Genomic DNA, 24,072 nt, shown 5'->3' with positions numbered 1-24,072 from the left:
GGCAGTTCGTAACGAGTGGGTGGCCTTGACGCAGCTGAACCTGAACTTTACAGCAGATCATTAGGAACAGGGGAAATTAAAGCCCAACCCCTCTGGTTGTTTTGAGATGTATTGATTTATTCAAAAATGTTTCTATTTTAACTTTGGTATTGTAGCAAATACTAGAGGAATCAGTGGTGTGCTTTATTTCTGAGACTGATTTAAATTATCACAGAACCTAAAAATCTTTGTTTTTACCGTAATCATTTCCTCTTTCTCTGTCTGGCTATAAATAAAAGGCATCCATATGCATCCTGTACATGTGAGAATGAGGATAATCCCAAGCCAAGTTACTGATGATGGCAGGTAGACAGTAAAAAAGGGATTTCCTGGTCGGGCTCCAAAGCCCTGGGAAAGCACGCAGCACTTTACATGGAAGTGCTGCGATCAGAGATCTGCAATTAGCTACTGTTGTGGGTGGGGGGCGGAGAGTGAGTAGAGGTCCAAATCCTCTCCTGCAGGCCCAGCTGGGGGATTAAGAATGGTTCCTGTCCTGTGGCTGACCTCTTCAAAGCCTGTGCAGATGTCCTGATCCCCCTCCACACATCCAACCATTGCTAACACACACTCAAACACCCCCATGCCACCCTTCTCGAACTCTCCCTCGGCCTCGCAGCCAAAGCAAAGCACTCAGGTGACGCATCTTATCACAAGAGCACTCAGCCTCCCTTTGACTCCATATCTCTGCTACCTCAGCTCCTATCTTGTACAGTTTTTCCTCCTTTATTCTCACCCTGGCTGTCAGTCCTTTGGTCCAGAGAGGACTGCCCCGTATCAGCTGTGCGTTGACACCAAGCGTGGTCAGATTCCTCAGTGACCTTAGCATGGAAATGAGTCTGTCAGTTTCAATACTCTGCTGCCCTATGGTTGCAAATAAAAGCAAGGTCAAAAGGCAATGGCAGAAGCAATTGTGAAGGACATGTTTCACTCAAAAGGGGAAATAAACGCTTTATATGCAGATGACTGAGTGGCCCTTGTGAGAACAGCGGTGGGCTTTTAAGGTTGTGACCTTCTTTGGGGTTAAAAATCTTATCCAATCCGATGGCCACCCAACTGGGTCCTCGTTTAAGGCGAAGAGGGACAAGATGAACAATGACTGGATTAAAGCTCCCGAGGCGGGAGGAGGGGGATCCAAGATTATTTTCAATCAGCAAAGTCTTAAGATCTAAGATCAAATGTGTGAGTTTGGTTAATCTGATCATCGTTTTCTGTATTTTTGTCTCGTTCCAAAAACTGTAAACCCCTAAAAATGGTTTGATTCCATCAATTTTACGAAAACATAACAGACTCCACCATAATAACATCTTCATGTCATTTTTAAAAAACAGTGAATTGAAATTGAAAAAGCTGTTTGGAAAGAAATGAGCACATCCTGACTGGTTCACACGATTTAGGAGGAAAAGTTGGACATTTTGATCATCTTTAGCTGACAAGATGGTCTGTTTGACACCGAGTCTGACGATGAGTTTAACTGCCTGCTTTATCACATCATGCATTAAACATACCGTAAAATGCATTGGTACAATTAAAAAATAAATCACATTAGCTCTGCAGTAGCAGATAGCATCAATCCTCTTGATCTCCGCTCAGCCAATCAGAAGAAAGGAAAATGAATGCCCTTTCTGGATTGGCTGTTTTATGTCCAGATGTTTCAGTTTCCAAAGTTGCAATTTCTTTTGAATATTTTAGACAAGCTTTTCAAAAATTTACAAATAAACACAAATATCCTGAAGTTGCGTTCAAGTTCGGTAGAAGTAGCCTTATATTGTGAGAAATGTCCAGATTACAAATAATCTGTATTGACTATTAACACAGTTTTGCAAGCTTTAAAAACCTGGAGTTATAAAGCATGGCTGCTTGGCTTGTTTTGTAACTGACTCCACCCTAAAATCAGAGTCAGAACATCAGAAAGAAAAAGCTGAATTTAGTTACAATCACTAATCCTGAAAAAGCCTTGACAATAATCCAAGCCATAACCTGGATCAGATCTGGATTCCTCTGATTTTTGCCTCACTGAGTCGAGCAGAATGTTAAAGTTCAGGACATTCTGGAACATCTTCTCCTTATTTTATGGATAAATTCAAACACTGTAAATATCTGGTAGCCTGGCTGCACTGAAATATAATAATGTTTCATCAATATAGTTATGGCAGGAGAAGCAGTGACACCCCATCATATGCGCCTGAAGGGCTGAGAAACGAAGCCCTGAGGAACCCCACATGTGATCTTGTAGGATTGCGGAATGAAAGATAGGAGCAAATAATGCTGAATCCTGCAGAAAATGTTTTGCAATCATCTCATAGATCTACTTTAACCTGCATTTGACAAGGTTACTAACTTCTCTATGTTGTTTTGAAGCTTTTATTGTTTTTAGGCCTCGACTCTTTTTGTTATAAATCATATCTTACTTCTGATTATTTTTTCTTATTCAAGCTGTTGGCTGAAAATGAACTGATAACAAAGGACAAACATCAACCCCCTCAGCAGCATCTCGTCTTCTCTGCTATTCCGGTCGGTCCAGCTTCGCTTTCCATTATTACTCACATTCATCTGCTTCTCTGCTCCGACCATCCATCTATGCATTCTTCCACATTCCCTTCATCTCTCCCTCCATAATAAGGACCCCCCCACCACCACCACCACCCAGGCTGTCAGAGTTTTAGGGACTCGGCGAGCTGTGAAATCGCACAAATTGCTGTTGCTTTGCGTCTGGCCCAGCAACAGAGTGGGGAGGAAGACAGAATAAGAGGGCGAGAGAGAGACAGATTTTATGCTTCAACACTTCTGAACCGGAGTCTTTCCCTCCTGCTCCCTCCTCTCATCCAGTCAGACATGGACAGGCACAGCTGCATCGCTGCGTCTCTGCCCTCTGAGCCAGACACCTTCCCCCAGCGCAGCCGTCCTCTGCACCGGCAGCACCACGGCCTCCGCCAGCCTCTCAGTGAACACACCTCCGCCACTTTGCTTCAGAGCGCGGGTCACTTGACAGAACAAGTCGGCGACAGCCTGCAGCCCTCAGAGGAGGGATAAAAAACCCTTCTGAACCCGAGGAGAGCTGTTCCCGCCACCTCCACTAAAAAGAGCAAAGCCTCCCTGTCCTGCTGCAGCAACACGCTGCGCCCAGAGGAATGACCTCTCACATGTGACTAAAACTTCAAAGGTCACACAGACGAGCTGTAAGCATTTTTGAACTTGTTAGGCTCCGTATTCAGCTTGTTGTGTCCGTCCTGTGAGCCAGCAGGTGTTGACAGTCAGGTGTGTTGCTCCCGGTGTGGCGTCACCGTGGGGTCACGACGCATTTCACCTCCTACGACTTCCTTCATTTAAACCTGGACTGCAGTTTAAGTCGTCTGGCGGGACTCAATTAGACTGCAGGTTTTTTATTGCTTGTTTGTTTTTTACATATTTAATTTGCTTTTGTTTTTCTGACAGAGGTATCACAAAGAATATTTATTCGAGAATGTTATTTTATCATTTATTTTCTTTTGATTTAGTGGGAATTGTAATTACATATTTCCCTAAAACCAACTCCCTCAGGCGTCCACAGGGAGCCAGATCTTCGACTGGAAACTATCTGGGAAAAATAGAAACGTCTTACTTTCTGTCAGTCAGACTGGGTCTTCTTCTTGGGGATTCAAAAGTACTGAACATAAATTTTATCTTAGTTTTCACTCAGAAATGTTATTTTTTAGGTTCCTGGCTGGAGTTTCTAATAGGATTTCAGATTTCACATTTGGAAGGTTGGAGGTGAATGAGCATGCTGAATTCAAAATCCAAGATGGCTGCCAACATGTCAACCCAGCTCCAAAACAAACCTTGCAGTTCAGGATTGTTTTTAAGCCAGAATGACTTCCAGATCAGAGATCAGTGACTTTATAAAGAAATATTTCTCTGCAAATGGTGACAGAAAACAAAATCCCAAATTATTTTGATTTTGTTACATTGTTGTTTTCTGTTTACAAATATACACATCTTGTTTTTTAATGATCATACTCAGTTGCACATTTATGTGAATCTGAGTGAACTTTTTCAAACCACAGCACAGTTTTATGTAAATGTACCCCTTCTGTACAGCCTCTTATTCTAACTTTTCTGTTATTATATATACATTATATATATATTTTAACTTAGTTTGAATTTTCAAGCTTCAATTTACCTTCAATATGTAGCTGGTTCACCTGAATTTCCCCACTATTATTCTATTCAATTCTATTCTTTTCTGTTCTTTTCTATTCTATTCCCTGCCTTGTAAAATCTAGTTGAAAAGCAAACAAACAGGATCAATCAAAGGCAGATTAAATAGTTTGGACATCGCTGTCATTGTTGAAATGTTTAATGACAATACATGTCCTAGTTAAAGTGCTGCACAAGGAGCCTTTCTTATTACTCACCAAAGGTCAGTCATGTGCCAGATTATTGAAAGGACATTTTTGCATCCTGCAGCTCGTTTGTGCGCTGGGTGGATCCACCCTGCAGGATCTGACCGATGTTCAAAGGCATAAATAATAAAGCCTGAATCTCTGCAACGGGAGCAGAGAAAGTGTCACATCAGGCGCAGAAAGATTTGTAATTTGTACTCCAGTGAAAGAAAACATCAATTAATCAGAAGAACGTGGCTCATTTGTAACGATGATCTTTAGCGCCCCCTGTTGGTGCTTTGGCTGAACTGCTTCAGACATGAGTACTCAGAGATTTATTGCATGACCATGTATGAAAACATTAACAGAAAATATTCTGTACTTTTGGTCCAGAAATAAATTACATTTATAATTTAAAGAGTTTATAAATACTACATTTCATTAAAAATGGTATTTACGTTTAAAAGCTGCTTTAAATTTTCAATAAGGAAATAATTTCAAAAGAAAAATACTTAATGGCTTTATGAGCAAACTGAAAGAAAAAATACAAATAATAAATACATACATCAGAAATAGTTTAAAGGCAGATTAATTTTTTTTAAATTGACAGCATGTAAATATATAGTAAAAAATAATGTTGATTTATGTTTAAAAGTAGACAAATGAGAAAAGCAACATAAAAAACAAAAAAAATCTAATTTTCAGATTGGAAAAATTATAAAAGCTCATTTATATATAAAAATGTTTCTGTTAGATTAAAGATTAAATCCATAATGAACATTTGTTGAAAACAAACTTAGTAAAACAAGGAAACCAAACTGGCTTTAAGGGATCGGTCCCACTCAGCCAATCAGAGCTCGTTCTGGGTCGAAGGTGAAAAACGTTTCATTCATTAAAATGTTTTACATTCAGTCTTTAAAATAAACAAACAAACTCAAACATCATGATTATTTCCTTCAAACTAAATCAAACATTTTGAGAAAACATCTGAACATTTTCATAAAGTGTTTTTATTAATCAGTAAATAAAAATTCTTCAGTTTTCTGTTCTTCTATTTTTGTAAGATTAATTTTTTCAGGAGCTTTTAGATCTGAACCTCAAATGCAGCAACATTCTCATTTAATCCTTTGGATTTTTAGGTTTTATTTTAAGTGTTGAAAACATATGTGTCCTTTATTACATCTTAAAAGTTTGATTAAACACAAAGTTGAAGGATGTTGTGAACTTATTTTCCTCTTTGTTGGAATTTGTTTTAATCTGATGGTTGGAGGAAGAGGAGGGACGGCGTGACCTTCATCGTCTGTCTGAATCAACTTTAATCAACAGAAAAATCTTTTCTTTCTCCTTCCTTCTGCTCCTCAGAAAGAATCAGGTTCTGGAAACTTTTATAAAGTTTTCAGCACTGAAAAATCATTTCTAGATCCACGGATCTGAAAAAATACACAATTATCATCAGAAACTTGTATCTAATTCATCACTTATTCTGTCCCTGCTTTTAATTCCTTGTGTGGTTATTTTCATGCACTTACACTTCATCACTCCATGAAGAAATGTTTGTGAACTCTTTGAAACGTGTATCATTGTAGTTATGGTGAAAAAACCTACATAAAAACTGCTTTTAAACCGCTTTTATTCTGTTGCTTCCAGTTTGGATCTGAAGCATTTTCAGCCCAAAATCCCAAACTACACATTTTAATTGGTGCAAATGTTATTGTTAATTTTCATAATCATATTTTTAATAATATGAACCATGACTGAGAGCGATTTGCAGATTTAACTGCTTCATTTCAAGAATTAAAACCTTTCAGTTAAATTTTATTTATTCACTTCATTTACTTTTTTTTATTGATGCAGATTAATTTAATAACACTTTCAAAATAAAACCAAAGTTTTGCTGCACAGTTTCAAATGAAGTTCCAAAACAAAGCAAAAAAATTTAAAAATAGGATCAACTTTAGTTTCCTAGAAAATAACTTCAGATGATTTATAACTTAAATTGAAGTTAAGAATTTAAATAATTAAGTTTTTTTGAAGTGTATTAAACAACTGCTAAAATAAAAGTAAGTAGTAAAAAATTAATTTTCCTAAAAAAGTAAAATGTTTTAGATTTTGTGAAGATTTAATTTCTGGCTGGTGATTGAACTTATTATCTTGTGTTTATTGTTAACAAATATTTTCAGTTCTAAAATATTTTATTGCAGGTTGATTGAACAACTACAAGTTTTAACAACTTCATACTTTAAACCTTTTAAATCATTGACTAGTTTCTGCATATGTTCCATTTACTCATTAATAAATAAAACCTCTAATGTGGATGTGCAATAAATTCCACCAATTTCTCTGCAATTATGGTTTATTCAAAAGAATTAAATTCATTATAAAACCGTTTGTTGGGGGCTTGGAAAAGACGGAGGCGGAAAACAAACGTCAGCAGCAGACATCCAGCGTGTGACCCTGCATGACCGTCTTTTACCCACTCAGGAAAAGCCCCAGTGCGGCGCAGAGAGGCCCGCTCAGTAAACGAAGCCTGTTTGATGCTTTGATTCAAACTTTAACCAAAAGGTTTGAGTCAGAAACAGCAATAAAATGCAGCTTTGTGCTCCAGATTTTGAAGGAAGCAGCGAAGTTCACCTGCTTCTGATTGAAGCGTCTCAGAACCAAACGTCCCATGACATTTTCTGCAGCGTCGTTATAATAAGAGATGAGATTAGAATCTAGATTAACGTCATTCAGAACGTTCTTCCTTCGCAGTTTGACTCTGAGCAGACCACCAGTCATTTCACCACATCCTGTGTGATAACACTTTAACCTGCATAAATGTTTCCATTTAGTCTCTCAATAGACCAAATATGTCTTAGAACAATTTCTCTCTCACTTTTATTTACTAACTTTTTAAATATGTAATACAAATAATGCTTTATTTCAAATGTCTGCTCATGTTTGCAATTTGAAATATGTGAAACATTTGTCGAGTGTCTCTCTCTGGCCTGCAGGGATCAGAGCGCTGCACTGAACGTTTCCTGTGCTAAATTTCTGCCCATTCATTTTGGACTCACTGTATGTGAACCAGGTCATGATTTTATGTAAGACGAAAAATAAAATGAAATAAAAGTGTGAAAACAGAACCCAGAGCAGCGCTTCAGTCGTGAATAAGCAGAGGAAGCCGTCAGCGCGTTTCACTTTATGGCGTCTCTGTCGAGTTATTTTCCAAAACAGATTTCTAAAAACCTGAGATGACACTGATAAGGCAACTCTGCTGCTGCCGCAGGACCAACATTTAGGTTATGCTGTGCAACTTTTATTTGCATTTACGTATGAAACCATTTTTTAAAAATAAATAAATAATAAAAGAAAATGACCAAAATGATATTTGACTTTCTGCAGGCGTTTCATCTGACTCTTTCTGCTAAACTGATCTGAATATGTTTGCAATACGAAAATGAAACAAGCTAAAAAAAAAAAAACTTGATGGACTTCCCCATCTGCTCAGGCCCAAGTAATGTTCTGCTCTGGTTCCCATTTATAAAAATAAATCCTGCTTTGTTTTTTGTTCTACGTTTGGTGTTCAGTAAAATCCCAGAAGACATTATTCAAACCAAAACCCTCACAATGAACCAGAACGCCTCACAGGAGTTCAACTCCATGTTCAGATGAAGTGAATTTTTTTCAAAATGTTTTAAAATCTTGCTTTTAGTTAGTGACCTTCCATATCACCCTCCCTTTCAGTTTGAGGAAGTCTGATTTCACACAATCTATGAGCTGCTTCATCTTTTTGCAGCATTATAGTCATGGGGTCTGACAGCGACGCTCCTAAGAGAACAACATCAGGCTTCTGTTCCAGTCTCCAAAAAGGTAAATAAAAATCAGTGTTTACTGACTGGTTCCAGAACTGCTTTATTAATGAAAAGCTGCTGGAAATGTAGCACAGCAGTGGCAACGAGTGACAGGATGCATCACTCTGATACTTTTACAAAAATCCAAGATTACCGTTGATTGTCGGTAGTTTAGAGATTGAAAACTTGACCCTCCTGAACAATGATGTCATAGTAAAAGTAGTTTTGTTTCTGTAAAAATAAATGTGTATGTGTGCATGTGCATATTTGCCTGCTGTAAAGCATGGTGGAGGATCTGTCGTGCTTTGGGCCTGTTTGTCTCCAAAAGACCAAATGAGAGCATAACGTTTTACTGGTCTCCTCTGTTTGTGATGCAAACATTTCAAAAGAACATTTTACATTTGAATCTGTGTCGTGTTGCTTCATGTTTTGGTCACATTTGCAAATGAGTTTCTCCTTCATATATAAAAGTTTAAACATCTAATAGCAGGTCATAGCTGAATATTTCAGCCTGATTGTAATCAGTTTACATGGCCAAATCTGTAGAGTAATATTTCGCCAGACACAAAATCAAAACTTTTTTGTGATTTCTAAAATGTTTCCTTCTGTCTTTCTACTGATAAAACTGATGTCATCAGACAAACAAGTCATGCAGGTCTGTGTCTCTTATCAAAGCAGCATGTAGCTTTTATAAAAAATATGTTTTTACATATTTGTTAAAATAATGATTCATGGAGCTCATAAGGAATTTCATACAGGAATTTATTTGCATGTCGGTGGGCAGCCTGGAGTCACGTCAACACCTGGCAGGAGGAAGTTGGACTTGAACTGACGACTTTCAGGTTGTCAGACAACTAATCCACCCACTGAACCAAAACAGGCAGATTGATTGGGTGGAGGTAAATTAAACCTCCAGGACTCAGAAATCTCTATTATAAGGAAAATTAACATTTCTTCCCCATTCTTAGCAGGTCAAAATCGATGGAGCTGTTACACTTTAATCGGTCTCTGTTTGGAATAATCAGTTTCTGCTGCCAGGAAAACCAGGGCTTACACAGGAGACAGCAGGGATCCTGCGGCTCATTTTACTGATTTTATGAGGAATTATGTAAAAGATTTGCTGTAAAGATCATGATGCAATTTCCTGAGTTTGCTAAATCTGTGTTAACCTGAACTGAAAAAGTCCACAGGATGTTTCAGTTTTGTTCCTAAAACTTCTATTTTATAACAGATTTATTTAATAATAACTGACCCACTGAAGCAATATCCACCTGTAAAAAAATGAATTTCATGCATCAGACTGGAAAAGGAAATGTTTAGAAAGGGATCAATGTTCATTACAATCTATGTACATTTTCTGTTTCTTTTTCTGGTTCTGGGTTTGCCCCTTAGAAAGGAAACACACCATCAGACGTGTTAGAAAGGTTAGCATCACTCTCATTTCCACTTTACCTGCTTTCGTATGGGTGTAAAGTGACAGGTGTGACCTCAGCTTTGTGACATACAAACCATCAGAAATAGTGGTACTTTATTCCTGCAGCCATATTAGAAACAAAACTCCTCAACTTTTGGATTTCATTCATTTCATTTTGATTTAAGTTGTTTTAAATGTCAGATTTTCTAACCCAAGTTGTTTCTCATCACTGATATTTTATCCATATAGAAAAGTCCTGAAACACTATTCTTTTATTTCTTTGTCTTATTTTTATTGGAGTCTCATAGTTCAACATTAATGAACTTGCATTAAAAGTTTTTAGTATCGTCACCATTATTGCTCTGACTTTTAAAACTTACTCAGCCAAAAGTTTTGTTTTTTCTCATTCCTAAATGAGAAAAAACAATCACTGTTGCAGTTTGGAAGAATTATGGTGTCACTCATAGGGACGTGAAGAAGCCGCAGTGTAACATTAAACATGAATCGCATACGCAGTGGCCTCTGGTGGCCGTTTGGAGTATTGCAGCTTAGTTTCTTTTCAGTAACCGGTTCCTTCTTGTTAAACTGAATTGTGAAAACATCCACAAACTGTGTGAGCTCAGTCATTGCAGAGCTGCTGCTTCTCCACACTGAGGAGCCAGTAGATGTGGTTCGCCTGGACGTCTCCAGGGTGACGGGTTCAGGGTTCATCCGCAGGGAGGAAACCCAGGGTGAGACCCAGGACACAAATGCTTCTCTGCTGGCCCAGAAACTCCTTGGGATTCAACTCTCTTAACTCTTTTTCAAGTAACTTTCACCTCCAATCAGCTGCAAGGCCGCCAACTGTTGCATCAGCAGCGAATAAAAAAACCCTCTGATGCAGGTTTCTTGAATGTTCGGTAATTAAATGATGTTGAGGTGAAAAGCTCAAAACTGCTTGTGTGGTGGTTCCAGAGACAGTGGGCGGTGATACAGTCTCACATCGGCAGACACTAGCATGTTAAAATAACTACCTGTCTTTTTTGTAACGCCTACATGCTGATGAAATGAATGTTCTCGCTGAATGTTTCCATGAACATTCACCGTCTTGTGCAGATAATCTTCAGAAAGCTGTTCAACTCCAGTGCATCAAACTGATGATAAAGTCAGGTAAACTTTTCAGGGAACATGAGTTGGAGTTTTCATGCTATAGATATAATTTATAAAATTGATGTGAGCATGCCTGGATCCTTCGCTCAGATTTGATTTTGGCGTTGCAGTAATTTTCTGGCTCAGGTTGGGACTGTTTTGCATTTTTATGTACATTGAAGTGCAATTGAGTCCAGCTGCTTCGCTTTGTGAAATTTCCTGCAATTGGAAAATATTTCGATTTGACTACGTTGGTATTATGACATTTAACAGCGTCAGCTCACACCTACAAGATGATTTGAATCTTAGATATAATTTAAATTCCTGATACGTGCTTGAAGTAATAACATTTGAAATAGCTTTGATTAATTTAAAACAGTGCGAAGGGGCTTCACAGCAGGATGATTCTGACTCAGAGTCCAGACACCTTCACTCTGCTGGATTCTACTAAAATCCCCTGAAAGATCATTTGCACAGGATGAACCATTAGGGTCTTTCGAAATGTGTTAAAACAACATCTGTTTTAACACATTCATTTGTTTTAGTTCTGAAACAGAACTTCTTCTGTGTTTTGACACAGTGAAACAATATGAGCGAGGACGTTTTGGGATTCTGTAAATCCAAACTACTATGAGGATCATTTTGGTTTTTAAACGAGAGACTTATTCACATCTCTACTTTAGCTGCTGCGTAGCCAAACTTACAACTTACGATGCTGTCCGTAAACAGAAGTAACATTAAACACGTAAGAACGCGATGCTCCCACAGGCACATATTGTTTTCATAAATTGATTAGTGACAGATGTATTTAGAATGACACTTAGCAATATTATTGTTGCTGTGAGTCAAATGAGAAGGAAGCTGCTATGTTTTATCATTGCACTGACTTGTTTGGCATTTGCACAGAAATCAAACTTAAACTGTATTAATTTAATTGTATATACTTTACCTTTTCAAAAGGCTGCTGTTTTCTATTACACCTGCAGGTTGTTTCATTGCTCTCGTTTGTTGCCCAGATAAGAGACACATTTAGCCCGTTCTGTTATGTTGTGTTTTGATCAAACACTTCACATGATAATTTACTGTAAAGTGTTTGCGAATCGTTATGCAAACTGCATTTGGAGCAGATTTTCCAAATTCCAAAAGGAAAAAATGACCCTTTTCCTGTCGATCTCCATAATAAAATTGATATAAAGAATCAATTTCTTTATTGCATTTCTTTAATTTTATTAATGCAACGAAACATAAAACATTAATATTGTAATGGAAGGTAAACGTAAAGCACCATAATACAACAGAGTCACATGGTGCATCATTCAGTCCAAATAAACATTTAATCATAAATGCTCATTATGTATACAATTACTCATTTTGATAATAGTCTAATATAAAGCTTTACATTTTTTGTGGCTCCAGACAAATTAGTTATTTGTTTTTTGGCCCAATATAGCTCTCTCAACATTTTGGGTTGCCAGCCCCTACACCAGGGTGATTAGCAGTGCTGAGACCCCGCCTCCCATCATCTCTGACCTGCACAGCGAACCCAATGCCTCTGGGCGCTGACGGCGCCGGTCGCAGGCCAACTGCTCTTCACCTCAAGCGGTGAAATGTTCCCTGATTTCAAAACTTTGGTGGAAGTGGTTCCTGTAATTCTATGACCACAAACTCTGCAGACAGTTGATTACACACAATCAGGTTACCTGTTCTGAGGCTTTGCTTTCAGACCACAGCTGCTTAATCCTTCATAATTTAAGTGCAATCGTTTAATTTCCTGTTGTATAAAAAGACACTGGAGCCACAGTCAGTTTTTTATTCGTGCAGAGAAAAGGTTACGTTTCCATCTGCTCGATGCGAGACGGCGTGACGTGGATCCTCTGTTCAGATTGGATGAGTTGAATATTAACTAACAGAATAGAACAGAAATACTTATTATCATGGGGAAATTTTATTGCATCAGCAGCAAAGTGATGGAGCACAGATTCACTCCATGATACAAACACAGAATATAAAAACAGAATGAACAATATTATACTCTATGGTAAGGTCAAAACCTCAAAATAAAATGGTTTTCATTATTCAGATCACAATCATTCAGGATTTTTCAGTTTTCTCTTAAGCAGACTTTTCCACCTTATTTGTAATTATCCAATAGGAAGATCAAATCTATTTGTTTCACTGAATCTGGGTGCTGACGGATGTCTCTGGTGAGGCGGCGTAGAAAATTAACACTGTTTGGTGGAAATTCTTCTTAGTTTTGATGAATATCTCGGCATGTGTCAGAATGCTAAACTACGTCAAAGATAAGTAATGTTTGAAATGCAAATAAAGTGGGTTACCAATATCCTCTCGTTTATTCTGTACGCAGAAATTACTAAGAGCGAAAAATGTCAACATCGGGTGTTTTTGAAGAATATTGTCAGATAAAGTGAGAAAATTCCTGGATTTATTTTTCTGCTTCCTTGCACATCAATCAGCCTTTCACACGCAAATCAAATTAATACCAGTTTGTTTTTCCTGTATCTTGTTTTAATTCATCAGATAATTTGATTCTTGCTGACATAAATGAGAAAATGTGAATCAGATGCACCCATGGCATATTTAAACAGCTTTATTTCCCTGGTGCTTTTCACACTTCACAGCAAAGTTTGTGCTTATTTTGTAGATTATTGTTCAACACGTTGTGTTCTACAAATTTGATAGCATGACTTTAGCCCGATGCACTGAGATTAAAGTCACAGGTTCCTGTGGTGAATGGCCCTCCATGACACTGTTCATCTTCTCTAATAATAGATGAAAATTTCAGGCAACATTTCCAAGATGCTACAGGAAATCTTCGTTAATTCTTCAGCACCAAACAGGAAGTTGACGTGGCTTTTAGAAAGGTCAGATTTTGGCCAAACTTTGAAGACGTCCTGTTGGAGCTGGACTGACTCCGACTGAACGTGATATTGAAGCTTATTGCTGTAAAACCAAGCAGCAACATGCAAATTTGAGCGCTGATGCAGAACATCTGCGGTCGCAGCACATGCTGATACATATTCAAACCTTAAGGGACTCTGTCAACTTTCCATATTCAGCTGAAAGGGTCCAAATTCGTTTTCCTCTTTGGGTGAAGTAGGTGAACCAAATTTGACGTCTGAATTGTTTTGCACAAAACATTTCTGTTTCCTGTTGACTTTTTTAGGGGGGGTAGCTGATGCATATTCATAGCTTAAAAGTGGAAGTGGTGGGAAGGCACCACATTACACCGTTGTGCAACCACATCCTGAATCACCATGCTGACAGTGACGCCTTTAGCTTGCTGCCTGATTATTCTTCCACTCAGTCTTCAGACGTTAACACATCCGTGTCTCCGGCACCGCTTCTCTCTTCAAGTTTAGAATTTCACATTAAAAAAGGTAAAAAATTTCAACCTTTTCTGTATTTATACTTAAAATATTCAGGTCTGAAGACATGATGAGTTTAGATTATTATTTTTTTTTTTTAAATATGATTTAACAGTGTTGTAAAACAAGCACTTTGTATTGCCTTGCTGCTGAAAATGTGCTAAATAAATACAATTTCCTTTACCTTTATAGTGATGTAGATCCATTAATTTGTGGTCATACCATTTGACTGTTGCTAATAATGTGTCAGTATTTCTTCCCAGACTGTTTAAATCTTTCTTAGCTGTTGCTGTAACGATGAACCTTTGGATGACAGAAAGCCGAAGCGTTTTTCTTCTAAACGTCTCTTCTTCAACCTCAGTCCTGACTTAGAAAGCTCTATTTGTGCCTGCAGTCTGGTCTGCTGTGTTTTCCCCTGCCTGCCCAGCGTCTGACACCAGTGAGTCATCTCCATGGCTCCTCCACCTCCAGCCCTGCTGCTGCTGTGGGGTCTCACTTTGCTTTTTGGTGGAGGTAAGATGACTTATTGGATCTAATTAGTCTTCTCCTCTGCTCTGTTATTTGACATTGCTGAAAAACTCTTTTAACATATTTCACTTTATTTGAAATTCATTGTAATCTTGTTTTAATGGCTGCAGATCATTAATCTCAAATCTAATCTGGTTTTTGCTTCTTTAAATCAAGTGAAGCATCTTTTTGAGTCAACAGTTACTGACGTTGACAGTCAGGATTAGAAAGTGTAGGTAGTGCAGCCTTTGCAGCTGACCTCTTTTTTCTCTTCTGCAGCATCTGCATCTCTCTGCAATGTCACCTGCACCACTGACTATAATCGGATATTAAACTGCTCCTGCTCTGGCTCTGTGCCAACACTTCCTGTTCTTCTCACTGTGACTTGCAGGTAAAAGTTGTCCTGTCATTGTTATTAAATTAATAGATGTCTTTATCTCGCTACTGTATAAGCAGGAGCATTTTAATCTTTTCCTCAAGAATTATATTTTGAACATAAAATTTAATTACATCTTTGCATTATGTTATTTAACTTTTGATTTGAAGTAATGAGTAAAACAGTTTGCAGTGGCGTTAACTCTTTCTAAAAGTGTAAAAGTTGTATTTATAAATTCCCTCAGTTCCTCTTTGTGTCATGCACATCAACAGACACCAGCTGCTTATTCCACGTTTCATGTAGTTCCCAACAATTCAAACAGAAAGAGGCGTAAATGAAAAGGATAAAAATGATGTCATAGTGGTGATTGTTGTAATACATTTTATTTTGAAATGTTTCATATGTGGAATCTGAAAAGTTTGCAAAGTTAGAGGAGCCAAGTTTGTTGCAACTGAAACTATTTTTATTTCATTTTCATCTAAACTCTGTATTTTTGGCATCATGACTCTTTATTGCTTAGTTTATTACACCAAAACTGTAAAAATGATGTTCATGGCGAAATTCATGGCCCTAAAATGCAATAACTACACTACCCATAATGCATCTCAAAATAAAATAGCGTGCTTTAAAACCTGCCAAAAGTGGATTAAAAGTTAAAGAAACATTTAAGTGAAGGAGATATTTGCAAATAAAATGTTTTTGTCACAAAGAGGCTTGAAAACTTAAACATCTGAAAAATGTGTTTTTACAATAATTTCTTGTGCTATTTGGAGAACATTATCTGTGTTTTTCGTTGTTCTTACGAAAATCCATAAATAATATTTGTCTCTGTCAGCAGCAAAGTCTTTTCATTCATCATAACACCAAATGATTCTGTTCCAGCACTCAGGACACAAACCTTAATAAGAGCTGTGAGACCAAACCGCCTCAGTCCTGGTGCATCATCAATGAGGACCTCACCTACGTCGCTTCCACCGATACGCTGTGCGACGCCACCGCCAGGCAGCCTGGCAGCCGAGGCCTGGTGGTTCTCAGTGAGTCAATGCAATGGGAGCTCGCTTCTGTGGGTAGGTTCAACAAATAATCTCATTTCAGTTTCATATCTGACAGACTGACGTAAAAACCACGCACAAAAAAATGCACCTGAGAGCTGCTTTAAGGTCAGCACTCTGCCAGGTACAGAGTATTTAGGGGTTTTAATGAAAAGTGCAAAGTTCACTCCAACCACCTGTGTCCTTTGCTGTAATAAAGCTCATGCCATCTGTAACTCCTCTTGATTTTTTTGACAGTAAAACTTGAAGCTCCTGATACTGTCAGAGTGGAAAAGGCAGCTGGAATCTACAACATTACCTGGAGCAACAAAGGTCAATACACTTCCTGCGTGATGAACAGAGTCCGCATAAGAAATACAAAAACCCTATCTGAGGTGATGCTAAGTTGTCACAAAAGCATGAAAGAGACTGTAACTTTTAGCCACTTTTTGCTGATGAGTTGCATTTTCTCGTTTCTTCCTGACAGGATTTAATTTCTATGCATTCATCAAACCGGAGGTACTTTGAGCTGGATCAGAAAAAGCTGCAGAACAGCGCGTCCTACGTTGTGGACGTTCAGGCAAAAATCTGTGAGGATGAGTTCATTGTGGGTCCGTGGAGTGAATGGAGCGCCGGTGCAGAGTGGAGCACACCGGCTGACCCTCCAGATGAAAAAGGTGGGATCATATAATACCGACTAAACCTGGATGTTCATAATCATTTACAGTTCAAATCATATTCATCTGATCTTTGTCGCTTTTCCAGGAGTGAATTTTTACTGGCTTTACATCTCGACGCCCATCATCCTCATCCTCGCCCTCCTGCTGCTGGGATACCTACAAAAACCGTGAGTATTTTCAAACGTCTCAGTTCCTGTTTTAAACTGGATTTTCCCACCAACTAAGACCTGATTTTAGTCATTACCAAAACAAAAAGCCTTCGAGGCTGAAGAACTTTACTGAACTCTTCTTCTTACTCGTTGTTCAATCGCATCCCAATCAACCAGTCAGTAAACGTAAGCTGATAAAGAGGAGTGAAGGGTTGAAGGTCACCATCATGCTGCCTTCCAGTAAATGATTAGCAATACAAGTCACCGCATCAGTTGATTCCTGGCATCACCTCCTACATATGTAGAAACCACGGCAGCAGTATGTGCAGCAGCGTTGTGCACTGAGTGGCTCACAGGCATAGGAAGTCCTGCAGCAGAGCGTCAGAGAGCTGAGAGCAGCTCCCTGTAGCTCTCCACGGTTTCAACAAGAAAACACAAGATTAACCAGCTCTGCTCTCTCTGCTGACGGATGATGTAACACGTCTAATGTGTGAACAGAAGTTTTAGTTCTGGTATTCTCACTGGCAGTTGATACACGAAGCCTAACTCACTGCAAAAACTCAAAATATCACCAAGTGCTTTTGGTTGCTAGTCCAAGTTCTGGTGAGCGAAGTTTTATCATGACACCTTGTGGTATTAACAATAAAAGTGAGAATAAGAACTTACTTTTTGGATATGATAAATCAGAAATGTATCCCAATAATGATAAACAATACGATAAAAGCTAACATCTTAGAACACCTGAAACTTAACTAACTTAAAAATAACTTTTCAGCAAAATATATAAACTTGTTTCCATTCAATAATTATTGTGTAAAAATTTTAAAACTGTTATTTACAGTTTTAAAATCTGTAAAGTTCATGTTCTGGTACCATGAAGGTTTTCTCACCTTTTGTCTATGGTTTTATTCAAATGAGATGGTTAAAGTCTGTTTTTCCCTTAATTCTTGGTTTGATTTGACTCATGTCTCTGTGTTAAAAAGAGCCATTTTTCACATGTTCTGAGTTAAAACCAACATGAATCAGAGTTCAAACCAGAAAGTGTGTCTAGAAAGGATTTAGGCTTTTATTTTGAGGATATTATAAGAGTAATTTAAGGAACAACCTGCATTGATATTTTTTTTAATCTCTTTTTCTTTTAAAAAATGCCAGAGATGAACCAAATCTGAATCTGTTTTAATTGTTTTTTAAATTGAAGATTAATTTACCTTCCGTGAATTAAAGGAGGGTCTGATATCTGAAACAACCTCCAGTTGAAAAGTTTTGTTGCCAATCACTGTCTCCTCATGATGAAAATAATCCTGTTCCGAGAGTCGCAGCGTGGGATGTTTTATTATCAAAAGTTAAGATCAAGCTTTGACTCAATAATTCAATAAATTGCTGTGTAATCATTCACATGAAAGCCGCATTGTTTTACTAGGATTACTGGTTATGATCTTAAAACCTTTGATTTCAGGTCAAAGCTTCGCCTCTGCTCAGCCCATCTACCGTAAAGCAGCAAAGATCCAGAATAGAAACATACTTTGTTCTACCTCCACTGGGAAAATTAGCTGTATCAGCAGAAAGAAACTAACAGAAGAACAAACAGATGAGCTGAGCTAGTAGCAGTAAAACCTGAGCATGCAACATAAAAAATCTACTAAGCTACGAAAAATAGCAGATACTCTTTGCAAAAAATAAATAAAAAATGTAACTGTAAAAACAAATTTTAAAAAACTGCACTTTTATGTGCAAAAACAGACAAATGAGCAGCAGTTTGTTGTGTTTGCAGCTAACAAGCTGCTGATTTAGCACCACAAAACAGAGGTGTCCAAACGTTTTGCCAGAGACAAAATGTTAAAATGCAAAAGTTCTTGCAGGCCTGAAAAATTTTATTTTTTTAATAAACATCATCAATAATGAACTAATGTCATTTTTAATGTTTTTTTTATGTCAAATAGTCAAGATCTGTTGATGTATTTAATAAAGAAAGATGTTTAATTTCTAAAATGTTTGGGTTAGTTGTCTTGGGTTATTCTCAGCGACATGAACAGGAAACGGGTCGCTCTCTCTGCAATGTCCCAAATCTTACCAAGTATTCTTGGTCTGGTTTCTAGAGGAAATATCTTATGTCACTTAAAATACAACAAATCTAACTTACAAGAAACTTTTTATCAAGAAGTAGGAGCTTGTTTTGAACCTTAAAATTGATGAAAAATGACTAAATCCACTGGCAGACTGTTCACTTCCAACAGTGAGATAATCTACCAATGGAACTAGTTTTCCTCATTATTAAAGAATTATTGACTTCTATTTCATGCTAAGAAGTTTCTTGTAAGTTAGTTTAGTCCTATTTGAAGAGTATTTAGTTATTTGCACTAGAACTAGATCAAAATGACTTGGTAAGAATTGACACACAATCAATCTAAAAATGTCCCGTCACCACATGTTGAAGACCTCTGCTCTACAGGCTGGCTGATGCCACCGCACAGGGACTAAAGGTCACCGTTTCTGTCTTCTGCCTCTCCTAACTCTTATTCTGCTTTTCTTTCAGGTGCTGGCAGAAAAAACTCAAAATGATGACGTTCGTCCCCAGACCCAACGATTATTTCAAGCCCCTCTACCACAGCCACGGTGGGAACTTTAAGGTAAGAGAAAGCAAAAGCAGCCTTTCACATTGTTTGTAGTTTCTAAGTGGGGCCAGCAGGTGCTGCAGAAGAGGGGACTCACGTCACATCTGGATCCTGCTGGCTCTGCCGGCTGGGACTTTCCCTTTGACGGCAGACTGAAGGGACTCTGTCATGTTTGTGACTCAGTCAGCAGGGGCTTCACGAGCCTCACATGCTGTGGGAGGATATTTGTCTCAGTCAGGCAGACCTGTTCCACCCCAGTGGAAATTACCCCAGGGGTTGTGTTTCGGCTCTTAGATGTGCCATGGTGTCACAGAAAAAACGGCCTGTTTTCAACCTGATAGAGACATAATGAGAACGTTGTGGTTCACGTTCTTTCATTCTTTCATAAATGTTGCACGGTTTATCTCTGCTCTCTATCTTTTGCAACATTTGTCTTTTCCCCTAATGTAAATTTACTCTTTTCATATCTGCTATTTTTAGCAGACAGACCATGTTTGTGCAGGCAGCAGTCTCCATTTCCATCCATGATAGTCATTCACCAACCGTATGATCACCGTATGTTCTGCATGCAGCAGAACATCACCACATCCAGCATCACATATGAATTTTAATGAAACTGTCACGTGAAAATACTGCAGCTGCACCTGGAAGAGTTATTAAGCAACAAGTTTAGATTTGTTCTGCAACCTGCTTGTTGCTCCAAACCAAAAAGGAAATGTTTTTATAAAGGATGCAACAAGAAGTTGTCATTTTAGGAGTTAATCTGTGAGTTATTGTACAAAATCTGCTTTTAATAACAACACACTTTCTTAATTTTTTATATTTATAAAAACAAACCAATTTCACCTCATTCTATGTTTTTTTTTCTTTTGTAATACAGAATTCTTGTCTAAAATCTGACAATAGGAATAAATTTTAGGTTAATTGTTGATGGCTTTCATAACAAAACATTTCACACATATTTAGAAAATCGTTTTTTGCAACTCTAAACAAATTTTATGTTGCAGTTCTTTGAATTGAAGAAGCTGCAGAAAAGCTGCTCTAAACATAAACACCAAAATTATTTCCTTTAATCATCTTTGTCTTGAAACAAATGAAACGTGAAGATATTTTCAGAAAAGATAGATATACAGCAACAAGAATGAATCGAGTCTGGAGCCCTTAATCCAAGTTCATCTCAAACTGTCACTTAACTTGTTAAAATGCTGTGAAGAAGCCAGCAGATGGCGCTATCTCTCCACGTTACACATGATCTAACAAATGGCAACAGTGGAGAGGAACTAGATCTTTTTAACTAGACGAAATTATATCCAGGAAATCCTTAGACTAGCTCTTTTGTTTTCTATCCCTGTGGGACAGAATGCTCAAAATGTTCCCACAAAGACTAGATTAAGTAGGGAGATGTAGACATTTTTATTATGTTGCATAAACAAGGATTAAATCCAGCCATCCTGTAAGAGACAGAATAATTACTTCACTGAAAGGCTTTGCATTTCCACAAAGATGAAAATTTCACTCTAAAATTTATGATTTTGCCATCTTTGGTCATAATTAGTTAGATTGCTATGAAAGAAAAATCCCAATGTGTCCCAAACTCATCAGAAAAATCATCTATCAAATAGAAACTTATGAAGGATTTTATGATTGAATGAATAAAGTTGCCCTTAGCCGTTTTTTTTTTTTTAGACTTTTTAAGAATTTGACCCGTTGTTATTATGGTTGCGACGCATAAAGTTCAGTTTAATTCAGTCAGAGAAAAAAAGGTTTTTCTTTTGCAGGATTTTTGAGATTAGCATGCAATTACATACCTCCTACAGCGGAGGGCGCTACTGGAGTATTTATGAGTATTGAAGCGTCACTTTGATGGCAGTGATGCAGATGTGAGAATCTTAACAGAAATCTGCCAAAGTGTTTGAGACTAAATACTAAGAAAACATCCCAAAGATTTGGAAAGTGATTACATTAGTTTAGAAACTTAGAAAATCCATTAACTTTAAACTTCTTTCATTAAAATAATATGTTTTTTTAAAGCAGAAGAGGCCAGCATGTCGGGGTGTTGAAGTGAGACTGCTGGTTTATTTTAGGTGCTGCGTTCTTTGGTGACTTCACTCCGGCTGCAGAGCAGCTCTTTGCGAAGCGGCTTCTGCTCTCCTGCCGTATCTCACGTCCTTGTGGTGCAGACTGCTTGCGTCGTTCTCGATTTACAGGTTCCGTTCAGGAGCTTTGTAGGCAGGATGTGGTGGCCTGGGTGTCAAAACGCTATGATTCGAGCTTATCTGGACATCTCAGGCTTTAGGTGGCTGCACATTTTTTACACTTCTCTGAAAGCCTGTTAAATAGATGAACGCAAGCGAATTAAATCAAAGTGAACATCAAATTTCTTTGAAATAGTTGTCACATTCTACACTCCAGATTGATCGCTGCACATTTAAAATTAGCATCAACTTCTTCAAGGAAATAAATATTCTTCAGATTAGGAAGACTTATTGTATGCAGTAAGTAACAAATACCATATAGTCCAAATTTGGAGATATAAAGACTCTGGATGTGACATGAAAGCTTTCTCTGTCAGATTAGAGGAGCTCCTCTGCACATGTGGAAAAACATCCTACTACTTCATAAAAATGAGGACAATCTGATCCGATATCGTGAAAGTAACTGATTTTATTCTGGCCCTGCTGGCAGCACGAGGCTCAAAAACAAGATAAGTGGATAAAGTATGGAGGTGACGTGTCACCTGAGGAGCCGCTGCAGTGCCTTGTCTGAGCATCATTTCATCAAGGAAGTCACTGATTACCACAACCTGCACAAATCAGATGGGGCCTGATGTTCCTCTGCAAGGCAGAAAGTTTTCTTACCACAATGATTTGAGAGGAATCACAAGCGGAAATCTTAAAATGTGTATTTTTACAGAACAAATGACAGCTATAACTCTGGAGATTATGTGGACATGTCGAGAAAATGTTGTGATAATATGTGATGCACATCTCAGTATGATCTGTATATCAATAATTCCTGGCTGCTTCCACTGAACTGCAGGGGGTCAGTAAAAGCGCACATATAAGATGATGATTTGTCATTTTGTTGCTCTAATCCAGGTGAGAAGACATCAGCAGTGGCCTTAGAAAAAGAAACTGTTCCTGTTGGGTTGGAATCCCATTTCCAAAATATTTAAAATCCATCGTCATGTAGAAAGATTATTCAACAGAGAGAAAATATTTTGTTTTTCAGCCATAGGATCCGGTCACCTCATACTCACTAAGTTATCAAAGATGCAAATTAAGGTGGATGAAAACTTCTCCACAATGATGAAGCTCAAGATGGAGTTATTGCTGCTGAACGTTGTGCACAAGGCGTCCAGTCAGGGGCTACATTTTGTTCTTCTTTGCTATTAAAGGGATACTTGGTAAAAGATGCTCTGATTTCACACAAACTTGTAAATCATAATAATTTTGTTTTATAATTTAAAACGCTGTTTCTTTCATAGCTGAACATGCTAATAGCAGCTTATCTGACACAGTAACTGTCTGCGGAAATCCAATGTGATGTTTTGTTTTTCTTCTCGTAGGAGTGGTGAAGCCGGTGTTCAACGAGTACGATTACCTAAAGATCACCACCTGCGTCATGCTGAGCGAGAAACAGAGCGAAATCCTCAGCTGGAGCAACGAGAAGCCGAGCTACAACGAGGTCACCGAGGTCAAAGCTGCTGATGACTTCCTGCAAGCCCAACAGCTTCCCAACAACCTGCTGATGACGTTTCAGGACACAGCACCTCGCAGGGCACCATCCACTCCACGGGACACATCTCCATCCACACCGTCACCCTGTCCGGAGAGGAGTTTGAGGGGGACGAGACATCACAGAGCTCGCTGAAAAGCTTCCAGGACGCAGGAAGCTTTGGCTCGTTTGACGACGACAACAGGAAGCGTGTTGCTTCCCGGACGGAGCGGCACAGTGGGATATCACTACGAGAAAACCAGATCGCCAATGATTTGATACTGGAGAACCAAAACTTTCTGCCGGATGGTGAGTTCAACGAAGCAGAGCGGGTGTCGCTCAACTCTTTCGCGTCAAATGAAGAGTCGGAGGACGGCTACCCTCACGTGGACTTGGACACCATCGACAGCGGCTTCGGAGAGTGCGGCAGTCCTGGAGCCTCAGACTCAAACTCTAACTCATTTCCTGAGGAAAAACACTTCAATTCAAACTATGTCAAGCAGTGGATGATATGCAGCACAATTCAGGAAGACACCAGCACGATGAACAATGAACTCAATGAGACAGTGACTGCAGCTTCTGACTCACAGCTACAATAACTGCAAGAAGAATCACAATGTTGCGGATCCTCATGCATTTGTTATTTTGAATGAACAAAGTAGTCATTTATTTTTTTTAAATCCACTAAAACAGGTTTTAGTGATGTCTGTTTTTGTTAATTTAATGGAACTGAGATTCTTGTATGATTTGAATGAGACACCTTTTTAGCTTCACCTTTATTTGTACAGTTAAGTTTGTCTCAATAAAGATCTGCTCTTAACTGTACAGAATGCAAATGTTTA

At 38.3% G+C, this 24,072-nt stretch overlaps 1 pseudogene; it reads left to right on the top strand.

Moving 5' to 3' along the window:
• Positions 1–13,988: 13,988 nt before the first annotated feature.
• On the top strand, positions 13,989–23,847 carry LOC129357994 (interleukin-21 receptor-like; annotated as a pseudogene).
• The last annotated feature ends 225 nt before the right edge of the window (positions 23,848–24,072 follow it).

The sequence above is a fragment of the Poeciliopsis prolifica genome, unplaced genomic scaffold (assembly GCF_027474105.1).
Source record: "Poeciliopsis prolifica strain line A6 unplaced genomic scaffold, Auburn_PproV2 SCAFFOLD361, whole genome shotgun sequence".
In the NCBI taxonomy this organism is placed as follows: domain Eukaryota; kingdom Metazoa; phylum Chordata; class Actinopteri; order Cyprinodontiformes; family Poeciliidae; genus Poeciliopsis; species Poeciliopsis prolifica.
This window is presented reverse-complemented; position numbering and strand designations above follow the sequence as displayed.